Source organism: Pseudophryne corroboree, chromosome 1 (genome assembly GCF_028390025.1).
Source record: "Pseudophryne corroboree isolate aPseCor3 chromosome 1, aPseCor3.hap2, whole genome shotgun sequence".
Lineage (NCBI taxonomy): Eukaryota > Metazoa > Chordata > Amphibia > Anura > Myobatrachidae > Pseudophryne > Pseudophryne corroboree.
In genome coordinates this window covers 273,650,397-273,662,581 of record NC_086444.1, presented here as the reverse complement: position 1 = coordinate 273,662,581, position 12,185 = coordinate 273,650,397, and the positions used below count along the sequence as shown (strand labels likewise).

General features: G+C 49.6%; 1 protein-coding gene across 7 annotated transcripts in view; it reads right to left on the bottom strand.

Annotated features, from left to right (window-relative positions):
* The window catches only part of LYRM7 (LYR motif containing 7), a 168,577-nt gene that overhangs the window by 94,404 nt on the left and 61,988 nt on the right, over positions 1–12,185 (bottom strand). The window lies entirely within an intron of this gene.

The following is a 12,185-nucleotide window of genomic DNA, read 5'->3' as shown; positions in this document are numbered from 1 at the left end:
CACCAGACGTGCGACATGCGAGTCCAACGGCGGCGGTGTTTCCCAATTTTTACTTAACTCTGCAGCAAGGGGATAATGAGCTAGCATCTTCTTAGACAGGGAGAATTTTCTTCCTGGAAACTCCCAGAATGGGGAAAAACTAATTTATTGACCTTCTGACGTTTGAACTTATCGGGTTTCTTAGACGTATCTGGAGGTTCAGATTCATCATCAGTCTGAAGAACCAGTTTGATAGCCTCCAAAAGGTCAGGAACATTAGTGTTCACGCTAGGCTGTTTTAGCAGGGCGCCGCGCCCTGCCCGTTTTTTTAAGGGCAAAACCCGCCCTGCCCTTTCTGCGGCACCCTGCTAAAACAGCCGCCCGCTTTCTGCCCTCTCAGCATGTAAAGATGCCGTGCGCATGCGCGGCATCCATTCACGCTGTCAGAGAGCTTGAAGGAAGCCCAGCACCTCCGTAGGTGCTGGGCACGCCCCCCAACAGTAACACCGCCGTCCGCCCACGCCCCCGTCTGTGGACTGAACTGCCCACTTGTATTACGTGCAAGTGGCCACGCCCCCTATTTGCATGGCCATGCCCCTTTTTGCCACGCACGCTTGTGCCCCTGCCCGTCCCCTAGAGTGAACACTAAACATCCACCTGTGAAACAGATTCCCCATCAGAAGCATCTGCATCAGTGTCTGAGGGATTAGTGTATACTCCATCTACATCAGATGAAGTATCTGTAACATGCGTGGATTGTGAGGAAGTAATTGCCCACTTAGATGACCCTTTGGTCCTAGGATGACTGAGGGGTACTGAACCCCGGTTCCTGGACCCTCAGATGGAATATTTTCCTCAGGTGCATCCGCGGAGTCAGCAATGCATGACGCAGGATCAGCAATGTATCTCCCGTCCTGTGTAGCAGACATTATGTGTGAATGTAGCCTTAGGGCGTAACAGTACAATATAGCCAGACACAGTACCTGACAAAAACCCCCTATGTAGTGTGACTGCAAATGCAGAGCACAAACAGAGGATTTAAGTGGTATATGGTGACTGAAATATACAGAGAAAAATACCAAGGTAGTATTTCCTGTGAAACACTATATATAGGACCCTGATGCACTTAGCCCCCCTCAGGGTACAGAATATAGAGATAGCAATATGTGTGAGATACACGGAATAGGAACCACACAGCAGCTATTGGCACACACAGTCACATGTACAATGCAGAAATTCCACAATGTTTATTGGAAGAACGGCTTCCAGAGTTGACCATCTTCCTTGGAAGGTTTCCCCCTGGGTGACCGCTACCCAACCTCTGAGACTTGCATCCGTGGTTAGAAGGATCTAGTTCTGAACTCCGAACCTGCGTCCCTCCAAAAGGGGAGGCAATTGCAGCCACCAGAGTGAAATCCTTACCTTTGGTGAGAGACGTATCCTCAGGTGCATGTGCAAATGAGATCCCGACCATTTGTCTAGGAGATCCAGCCGGAAGGGTCGAGCATGGAATCTTCCGTACGGTAGAGCCTCGTAGGAGGCAACCATCTTCCCCAGTAGGCGAATGCACTGATGAACCGATACACGGGCAGGCTTCAAGACTTCCCGGACCATTGATTGCATCACCAACGCTTTCTCCACCAGTAGAAATACCCTCTGTACTTCCGTGTCTAGGATCATCCCCAGGAAGGACAATCTCCTTGTCGGTTCTAAATGTGACTTTGGAAGGTTCAGGATCCAACCGTGATCCCTGACCAGTCGAGTTGTGAGATCAATGGACTGCGACAACTTCTCCCTGGACACTGCCTTTATCAGCAGATCATCCAGGTATGGAATGTTCACTCCCTGCCTGGGGAGGAGAACCATCATCCTTGGTGAACACCCTCGGTGTCGTGGAGAGGCCGAATGGCAGTGCCTGGAACTGACAGTGAGAGTCTAACAGTACGAATCGGAGATAAGCCTGATGCGGCGGGCAAATGGGAATGTGGAGGTATGCATCCTTGATATCCAGGGATACCAGGAACTCCCCCTCCTCCAGACCTGATATCACTGCTATCAGAGACTCCATTTTGAACTTGAACTCCCTCAGAAAGGGGTTTAGCGATTTCAAGTTCAAAATGGGCCTGACCGAACCATCCGGTTTCGGTACCACGAAAAGGTTTAAATTGTAACCCTCGTTTTGCAAATGAGGTGGAATTGGTACAATGACCTGTGACTCCACCAACTTTTGGATGGCTTCCTGTAGGATAGTCCTGTCTGCCAGCTAAGCTGGCAAACCCGATTTGAAGAAACGGTGAGGTGGGAGATCTTGAAACTCCAGCCTGTACCCGTGGGACACAATATCCTGCACCCAGGGATCCAGGCCGGACGACACCCAGACGTAGCTGAAATTCCTGAGTCTCACCCCCACCGGCCCTACCTCCAGGCCGCGCGGTCCACCATCATGCTGAGGACTTTGACGTACCTGAAGCAGGCTTCTGTTCCTGGGAACCCGCAGCAGCAGGTTTTTTAGTATCCAGAAAGGACTGTGATGCAGCTGAAGAAAAAGGCTTTTTCGTAGCAGGCGCAGCTGAGGGAAGAAAAGGTGACTTACCCGCGGTTGTCGTGGAAATCCACGCATCTAACGCTTCCCCAAAGAGAACCTGACCTGTGTAGGGTAGGGTCTCCACACATCTCCTGGATTCCGTGTCGGCAGACCACTGGCGCAGCCAAAGTCCTCAACGAGCTGAGACAGACATGGAAGATATCCCTGCAGCCATCGAACCCAGGTCTTTCATGGATTCCACCATAAATCCTGAATGTTACGTAAAAACAATTCAACGTCCCTTTTATCCATTGTATTCAAATCTTCAAAGTAACGTGCCTGACCACTTTACTATAGCTTTGGAAATCCATGCACAGGCAATAGTAGGACGTAATATTGCCCCTGAAGCAGTGTATATGGATTTGAGCGTAGTGTTAATTTTGCGATCAGTCGGTTCTTTTAACGCGGTAGATCCTGGAACAGGTAAAACCACCTTTTTTGAGAGTCTGGATACAGATGCGTCAACTATTGGTGGGTTTTCCCATTTTTTCCTATCCTCTTCAGGGAAAGGGAAAGCAACCAAAACCTTTCTAGGGATCTGAAATATTTTCTCTGGGTTTCCCCAGGATTTCTGAAATATAGCATTTAATTCCTTAGACGCAGGGAAGGTTAGCGAGGCTTTCTTATTGTCAGTGAAGAAAGCCTCCTCAACCTGCTCAGGTGTTATATCAGCAATATTCAACACATCTCTAATGGCCTCTATCATCAACTGCAACCCTTTTGCAAGAGATGCCGCCCCACGCAGCACATCCCCATCACCATCTGCCGTATCAGAATTGGTATCCGTGTCATCTTGCATAATCTGGGCAAGAGCACATTTTTGAGAGCGTACGTTAGGGGGGTCTGAGATAAAAGAACCGGACCAAACTGCCATAGAGTTCTGTAAAACCTGAGTTGCAGTCTTATTTTGTGCAACCCTAGTAAAATCTGAGAAATCATACTTTTAAGAGAGGCTAGCCACTCAGGCTCCCTTGCAGGGACCTGTGCTAACACAGTGCAATCCTGATTACATGGAATGGGATCATCTTGAGAGGAAATATAATCTGCAGCATATGACACAGAGTCCTTGGACATAGCTTTATGGAGACCACAAACACCCCGCACATACACAGGGAAGGGCAGATAGAGTTTCCCCCCTAAGAATGGCAAGAGAGACACAGAGATTGGAGCCAACCCACACACAGCGCTTTAAGATAGGGAACCCCTACCCAGCGCTTACTGTGTACCTTAATAGGTTGCACAGTACAGATATACAGTCCCCCCACCATTCTACAACCCCCTGGTACCGTACAATACAGCTGGAGTTGATACGGAGGGACAGCCCTCCCTGTCAGCGCTTCTGCAGGCAGGAAAAATAAGATTTTACTCACCGGTAAATCTATTTCTCGTAGTCCGTAGTGGATGCTGGGAACTCCGTAAGGACCATGGGGAATAGACGGGCTCCGCAGGAGACTGGGCACTCTATAAGAAAGATTTGGTACTATCTGGTGTGCACTGGCTCCTCCCTCTATGCCCCTCCTCCAGACCTCAGTTAGGATACTGTGCCCGGAAGAGCTGACACAATAAGGAAGGATTTTGAATCCCGGGTAAGACTCATACCAGCCACACCAATCACACCGTATAACTCGTGATACTAGACCCAGTTAACAGTATGAAATATAACAGAGCCTCTCAACAGATGGCTCAACAATAACCCTTTAGTTAGGCAATAACTATATACAAGTATTGCAGACAATCCGCACTTGGGATGGGCGCCCAGCATCCACTACGGACTACGAGAAATAGATTTACCGGTGAGTAAAATCTTATTTTCTCTGACGTCCTAGTGGATGCTGGGAACTCCGTAAGGACCATGGGGATTATACCAAAGCTCCCACACGGGCGGGAGAGTGCGGATGACTCTGCAGCACCGAATGAGAGAACTCAAGGTCCTCCTCAGCCAGGGTATCAAATTTGTAGAATTTAGCAAACGTGTTTGCCCCTGACCAAGTTGCAGCTCGGCAAAGTTGTAAAGCCGAGACCCCTCGGGCAGCTGCCAAAGATGAGCCCACCTTCCTCGTGGAATGGGCTTTCACTGATTTAGGATGCGGCAATCCAGCCGCAGAATGCTCCAGCTGAATTGTGCTACAAATTCAGCAAGCAATAGTCTGCTTAGAAGCAGGAGCACCTATTTTGTTGGGTGCCTACAGGATAAGAAGCGAGTCAGTTTTCCTGACTCCAGCCGTCCTGGAAATATAATTTTTTAAGGCCCTGACTACGTCCAGTAACTTGGAATCTTCCAAGTCCCTAGTAGCCGCAGGCACTACAATAGGTTGGTTCAAGTGAAAAGCTGATACCACCTTAGGGAGAAACTGGGGACGAGTCCTCAATTCTGCCCTATCCATATGGAAAATCAGATAAGGGCTTTTACATGACAAAGCCGCCAATTTTGACACACGCCTGGCCGAAGCCAAGGCCAATAACATGACCACTTTTCACGTGAGATATTTCAGATCCACAGTTTTAAGTGGCTCAAACCAATGTGATTTCAGGAAACCCAACACCACGTTGAGATCCCACGGTGCCACAGGAGGCACAAAAGGGGGCTGAATATGTAGCACTCCCTTTACAAAAGTCTGAACTTCAGGCAGTGAAGCCAGTTCTTTCTGGAAGAAAATCGACAGAGCCGAAATCTGGACCTTAATGGAACCCAATTTTAGGCCCATAGTCACTCCCGACTGTAGGAAGTGCAGAAAACGACCCAGCTGAAATTCCTCTGTTGGGGCCTTCCTGGCCTCACACCACGCAACATATTTTCGCCAAATACGGTGATAATGGTTTGCGGTTACTTCTTTACTGGCTTTTATCAGCGTAGGAATGACTTCCTCCGGAATGCCCTTTTGCTTTAGGATCCGGAATTCAACCGCCATGCCGTCCAACGCAGCCGCGGTAAGTCTTGGAACAGACAGGGCCCCTGCTGTAGCAGATCCTGTCTGAGCGGTAGAGGCCATGGGTCCTCTGATATTATTTCTGTAAGTTCTGGGTACCAAGCTCTTCTTGGCCCATCCGGAACCACGAGTATCGTTCTTCCTCCTCGTTTTCTTATTATTCTCAGTACCCTTGGTATGAGAGGCAGAGGAGGGAATACATAAACCGACTGGTACACCCACGGTGTCACTAGAGCGTCCACAGCTATTGCCTGAGGGTCCCTTGACCTGGCGCAATATCTAGTTTTTTGTTTAGGTGGGACGCCATCATGTCCACCTGTGGCCTTTCCCAATGGTTTACCAACAGTTGGAAGACTTCTGGATGAAGTCCCCACTCTCCCGGGTGTCGGTCGTGTCTGGTGAGGAAGCCTGCTTCCCAGTTGTCCACTCCCGGAATGAACACTGCTGACAGTGCTAAGACGTGATTTTCCGCCCATCGGAGAATCCTTGTGGCTTCTGCCATCGCCATCCTGCTTCTTGTGCCGCCCTGTCGGTTTACATGGGCGACTGCCGTGATGTTGTCTGATTGGATCAGTACCGGCTGGTTTTGAAGCAGAGGCCTTGCCAGACTTAGGGCATTGTAAATGGCCCTCAGTTCCAGAATATTTATGTGTAGGGACGACTCCTGACTTGACCAAAGTCCTTGGAAATTTCTTCCCTGTGTGTGACTGCCCCCCAGCCTCGAAGGCTGGCATCCGTGGTTACCAGGACCCCGTCCTGTATGCCGAATCTGCGGCCCTCTTGAAGATGAGCACTCTGCAGCCACCACAGTAGAGATACCCTGGTCCTTGGAGACAGGGTTATCAGCCGCTGCATCTGAAGATGCGATCCCGACCACTTGTTCAAGAGGTCCCACTAAAAGGTTCTTGTATGGAACCTGCCGAATGGAATTTTGCTTCGTAAGAAGCTACCATTTTTCCCAGGACTCGTGTGCAGCGATGCACCGATACCTGTTTTGGTTTCAGGAGGTCTCTGACTAGAGATGACAGCTCCTTGGCTTTCTCCTGCAGGAGAAACACTTTTTTTCTGTTCTGTGTCCAGAACCATCCCCAGGAACAGTAGGCGTGTGGTAGGAACGAGCTGTGACTTTGGAATGTATAGAATCCATCCGTGCTGTTGTAGCACTTCCCGAGATAGTGCTACTCCGACCAACAACTGCTCCTTGGACCTCGCCTTTATAAGGAGATCGTCCAAGTACGGGATAATTAAAACTCCCTTTTTTCGAAGGAGTATCATCATTTCTGCCATTACCTTGGTAAAGACCCTCGGTGCCGTGGACAGTCCAAACGGCAGTGTTTGGAATTGTTAATGGCAATCCTGTACCACAAATCTGAGGTACTCCTGATGAGGATGGTAAATGGGGACATGTAGGTAAGCATCCTTGATGTCCAGGGATACCATGTAATCCCCCTCCTCCAGGCTTGCAATAACCGCCCTGAGCGATTCCATCTTGAACTTGAATTTTTTAATGTATGTGTTCAAGGATTTCAAATTTAAAATGGGTCTCACCGAACCGTCCGGTTTCGGTACCACAACCAGTGTGGAATAGTAACCCCGTCCTTGTTGAAGTAGGGGCACCTTGACTATCACCTGCTGGGAATACAGCTTGTGAATTGCCTCTAGCACAGCCTCCCTGCCTGAGGGAGTTGTCGGCAAGGCAGATTTGAGGAAACGGCGGGGGGGAGACGCCTCGAATTCCAGCTTGTACCCCTGAGATACTACTTGAAGGATCCAGGGATCCACCTGTGAGCTAGCCCACTGATCGCTGAAATTTTTGAGGCGGCCCCCCACCGTACCTGGTTACGCCTGTGGAGCCCCCGCGTCATGTGGTGGACTCAGAGGAAGCGGGGGAAGAATTTTGATTCTGGGAACTGGCTGACTGGTGCAGCTTTTTCCCTCTTCCCTCGTCTCTGTGCAGAAAGGAAGCGCCTTTGACCCGCTTGCTTTTCTGAAGCCGAAAGGACTGTACCTGATAATACAGTGCTTTTCTTAGGCTGTGAGGAAACCTGAGGTAAAAAATTTTCATCCCAGCTGTTGCTGTGGATACGAGGTCCCAGAGACCATCCCCAAACAATTCCTCACCCTTATAAGGCTCTATGTGCCTTTTAAAGTCAGCATCACCTGTCCAGTGTCGGGTCTCTAATACCCTCCTGACAGAATGGACATTGCATTAATTCTGGATGCCAGCCGGCAAAATATCCCTCTGTGCATCCCTCATATATAAGACGACGTCTTATGTTCGCAAAATAGTATCCCTGTTTGAAAGGGTTACAGACCACGCTGCAGCAGCACTATCTGCAGGTCTCAGTCTAGTACCTGAGTGTGTAAATACAGACTTCAGGATAGCCTCCTGCTATTTATCAGCAGGTACCTTCAAAGTGGCCGTATCCTAAGACGGCAGTGCCACCTTTTTTGACAAACGTGTGAGCGCCTTATCCACCCTAGGGGATATCTCCCAGCGTAACTTATCCTCTGACGGGAAAGGGTACGCCATCAGTAACTTTTTAGAAATTACCAGTTTCTTATCGGGGGAACCCACGCTTTTTCACACTTCATTCACTCATTTGATGGGGGAACAAAACACTGCCTGCTTTTTCTCCCCACACATAAAACCCTTTTTTGTTTTTAGTGGTACTTGGGTTAATGTCAGAAATGTGTAACACATTTTTTATTGCCGGGATCATGTAACGGATGTTCCTAGTGGATTGTGTATATGTCTCAACCTCGTCGACACTGGAGTCAGACTCCGTGTCGACATCTGTGTCTGCCATCTGAGGGAGCGGGCGTTTTTAAGCCCCTGATGGCCTTTGAGACGCCTGGGCAGGCGCGGGCTGAGAAGCCGGCTGTCCCATAGCTGTTACGTCATCCAGCCTTTTATGTAAGGAGTTGACACTGTCGGTTAATACCTTCCACCTATCCATCCACTCTGGTGTCGGCCCACAGGGGGCGACATCTCATTTATCGGCATCTGCTCCGCCTCCACATAAGCCTCCTCATCAAACATGTCGACACAGCCGTACCGACACACCGCACAGACACAGGGAATGCTCTGACTGAGGACAGGACCCCACACAGCCCTTTGGGGAGACAGAGAGAGAGTATGCCAGCACACACCGGAGCGCTATATAATGTAGGGATAAACACTATCACTGAGTGAATTTTCCCCAATAGCTGCTTGTATAAACAATATTGCGCCTAAATTTAGTGCCCCCCCCCCCCCTCTCTTTTTAACCCTTTGAGCCTGAAAACTACAGGGGAGAGCCAGGGGAGCTGTCTTCCAGCTACACTGTGAAGAGAAAATGGCGCCGGTGTGCTGAGGGAGATGGCTCCGCCCCTTTTTCGGCTGACTTTTCTCCCGCTTTTTTCTGTATTCTGGCAGGGGTAATTACCACATATATAGCCTCTGGGGCTATATATTGTGGCTATTTTGCCAGCCAAGGTGTTTTTATTGCTGCTCAGGGCGCCCCCCCCCAGCGCCCTGCACCCTCAGTGACCGGAGTGTGAAGTGTGTATGAGGAGCAATGGCGCACAGCTGCAGTGCTGTGCGCTACCTTGGTGAAGACTGAAGTCTTCTGCCGCCGATTTTCCGGACCATCTTCATGCTTCTGGCTCTGTAAGGGGGACGGCGGCGCGGCTCCGGGAACGAACACCAAGGACGGGTCCTGCGGTCGATCCCTCTGGAGCTAATGGTGTCCAGTAGCCTAAGAAGCCCAAGCTAGCTGCAAGCAGGTAGGTTCGCTTCTTCTCCCCTTAGTCCCTCGATGCAGTGAGCCTGTTGCCAGCAGGTCTCACTGTAAAATAAAAAACCTAATTTAAACTTTCTTTCTAGAAGCTCAGGAGAGCCCCTAGTGTGCAACCAGCTCGGGCCGGGCACAGAAATCTAACTGAGGTCTGGAGGAGGGGCATAGAGGGAGGAGCCAGTGCACACCAGATAGTACCAAATCTTTCTTATAGAGTGCCCAGTCTCCTGCGGAGCCCGTCTATTCCCCATGGTCCTTACGGAGTTCCCAGCATCCACTAGGACGTCAGAGAAATGGCGCTGAACGCTGCTGGGTCCGCTCTGAGGAGAAGCTCCGCCCCCTTCCATGGCGCTGCTTCCCGCTCTTCTGAAGATTATACTGGCCTGAGGAAAAGTGCTGGCAGCGATCCTGGGAGCCTGACAGGCTTGTTGGTCAATGTAGGGTGTAGGTGCTGGCTCAGGGAGTCCCTCACAGCACCGCACCATGTACCGCTGAGCCCCGAAGCGCAGTTAGTACTGCGCTCCATACCCTGTTGCCGCCATCTTCACACCGGCTCCCCGCTTGCCAGAGGGGCCGGTGACCAACTCACCACAGATCCTCTGTAAGGGTGTGGCGGCATGCTGCTGGGGTGAGCGATCCCCTGTGGCGGCGAACGTTTGATCCCCTCAGCAGCTCGGTGTCCTGTCAGCGGAGATAGTGGCTCAGACCCCACAGGGCAGACACTACTCCCCCCCACTTAGTCCCTCGATCAGGGAGGCTGTTGCCAGCAGCCTCTCTGGGCCTAAACTCTAATAAAATAACAAAACTAAAAGAACTCCTATGGAGCTCCCCTAGCTGTGACCGGCTCCTCCGGGCACATTTTCTAAACGGAGTCTGGTAGGAGGGGGATAGAGGGAGGAGCCAGCCCACACTCTCAAACTCTTAAAGTGCCAATGGCTCATAGTGGACCCATCTATACCCCAAGGTACTAATGTGGACCCCAGCATCCTCAAGGACGTAAGAGAAAAGGATTTTACAGAGAGTACATTAAAAAATCCAATTTCCTTATCATCCGATCTGGGGGACACTGCTAAGTTGATGCTGGGATTTCCCAAACAAGTCTAACTGGGGGCGGGGGGATTGTCCTGCAAAGCCGCATTTAGAACTTTAAGCCCAAAACTTGTGTCCCCGTACCAAATGTATGGCAATGGAAACTATTTGTTAAGTCACTACCCTGCAGAGCGGTTACACTGGATCCATGGCGTAACGCCCAAGAAGCCACAAATACACAAGTAGAATGAGCACAAATGAAAGCCAGGATAGGATTTATCTGAAAACAGATACACCTGACAGACAGCAGAAATAATCCATCTAGCAAAGGAACAAACACTGATGCTGGCCAACCCCTCTTTAGGCCAGTCATTAACACCAAAAGTGATCTGTAAGCCTAATTGAGGTACTATGATTAATATAAATCCATATAGCACAACATTCAAAAGACAAATTTGTGGAAGTAGAAGAGGACGCTGCCCCAGATAAAACAAAAAGAACAATATCTTGGTTCAAAAGAAATTATGACACCACCTCTGGTATAAAGAGGAAGGTTTTCAAAAACCAGCTAATGGGTAATCTGTCCAAGCTACATAATCAACTAACTGAAAACACTCTGACTGCCTAAACCCTGTAAACAGGACCGGAGGCTAGTGACAAAAATACAAATCAAAAACTGAAAAATAAACCTAACTATAAGGAGCAAACAAACATAGTGCCCAACACCACAGGCACTAGAAAACAAAGGAGGCTTCAGGGAAGCAAGAGGCGAAGTAGAAAGCAAAAGAGATGAAGGGGTATATTCAATTAGGGTCGAAACTGCCGTCTGTCGAAAAGACAGCAGTTTTCGACTTTTTTAGGTCGAATAGTTATTCGACCTAGTCAGTCCCAGCAGTTTTTATTCGACAAGTCGTGGAATTCGACTTGTCGAATAGTACGTGAATCGGCGGTATAGCTGCCGATTCACGTACTTTTGAGTGACAGGATTTGGCCCCGTTTTCGACCATCTCAGTCCGACATAAAAAAATGTCGGACTGAGATGTGGGACCCAGAGGAGGAAAGGGGGGGGGGGGGGGGATGGGAAGCTGCAGGGAGACAGCTTCGGGCATACAGGGGAGATCAGCGCTACAGCACAGCGCTGCAGCAGGATGTCTCACAGCCGCGCTGATCTCCTACGTCTGCCCGCGGCTGTCCCCGCTGGTCTCCCCGCGGCTCCCCCCCTCTCCTCCTCTGGGTCCCACATCTCAATTCGACTTTTTAAAAGTCGAATTGAGAAGAGATTGAATAGGGGTTATTAGATCCATTCCAACAAATGCATGTCGGAATGGATCAGACCCTAATTGAATATACCCCGAAATGTGTTAAAATCTCTGTCTCCGATGAGGGGGAGTGCCACAGTGCATCTGCCTAGTGCTGACCACTGTCTTACCTCCTGGCCAGCTCCTCTGCACATGTGAGAGTTCTCGCAACCATTGCAAGATCGCCCATGGGCAGCCCGTGCCCCCAGAAGCCGCTGCATGTCAGCACGCATATTGGCAGGTAATACTTGCAGACATGTGGAAAAACTATAAGCAGCAAAAGTGCACTTATTTTTTAATATAACTGAATTTTTTTTCTGTTGCCATTCAATATCACGGTGGGGGTGAAATTGTTAGATGTTTGCAGATACTGTAGAATTTTTTTATTTTTTTCTACGTTATCTGCTTTCCACGGCTCACTAGAAGTGTCAAACAGCGCTGGTTATAGCACATTTGACACTCGCCACCTCTTCTTACATCTCCCACCATGTATCTTGTCTTGTAATAGCCCTCCTGCAAACCAGAAGATATATAAATAGGTAACAGGTCATCTACTGCTTGGCTGTCTACTATAACATAGCCCCTGAAT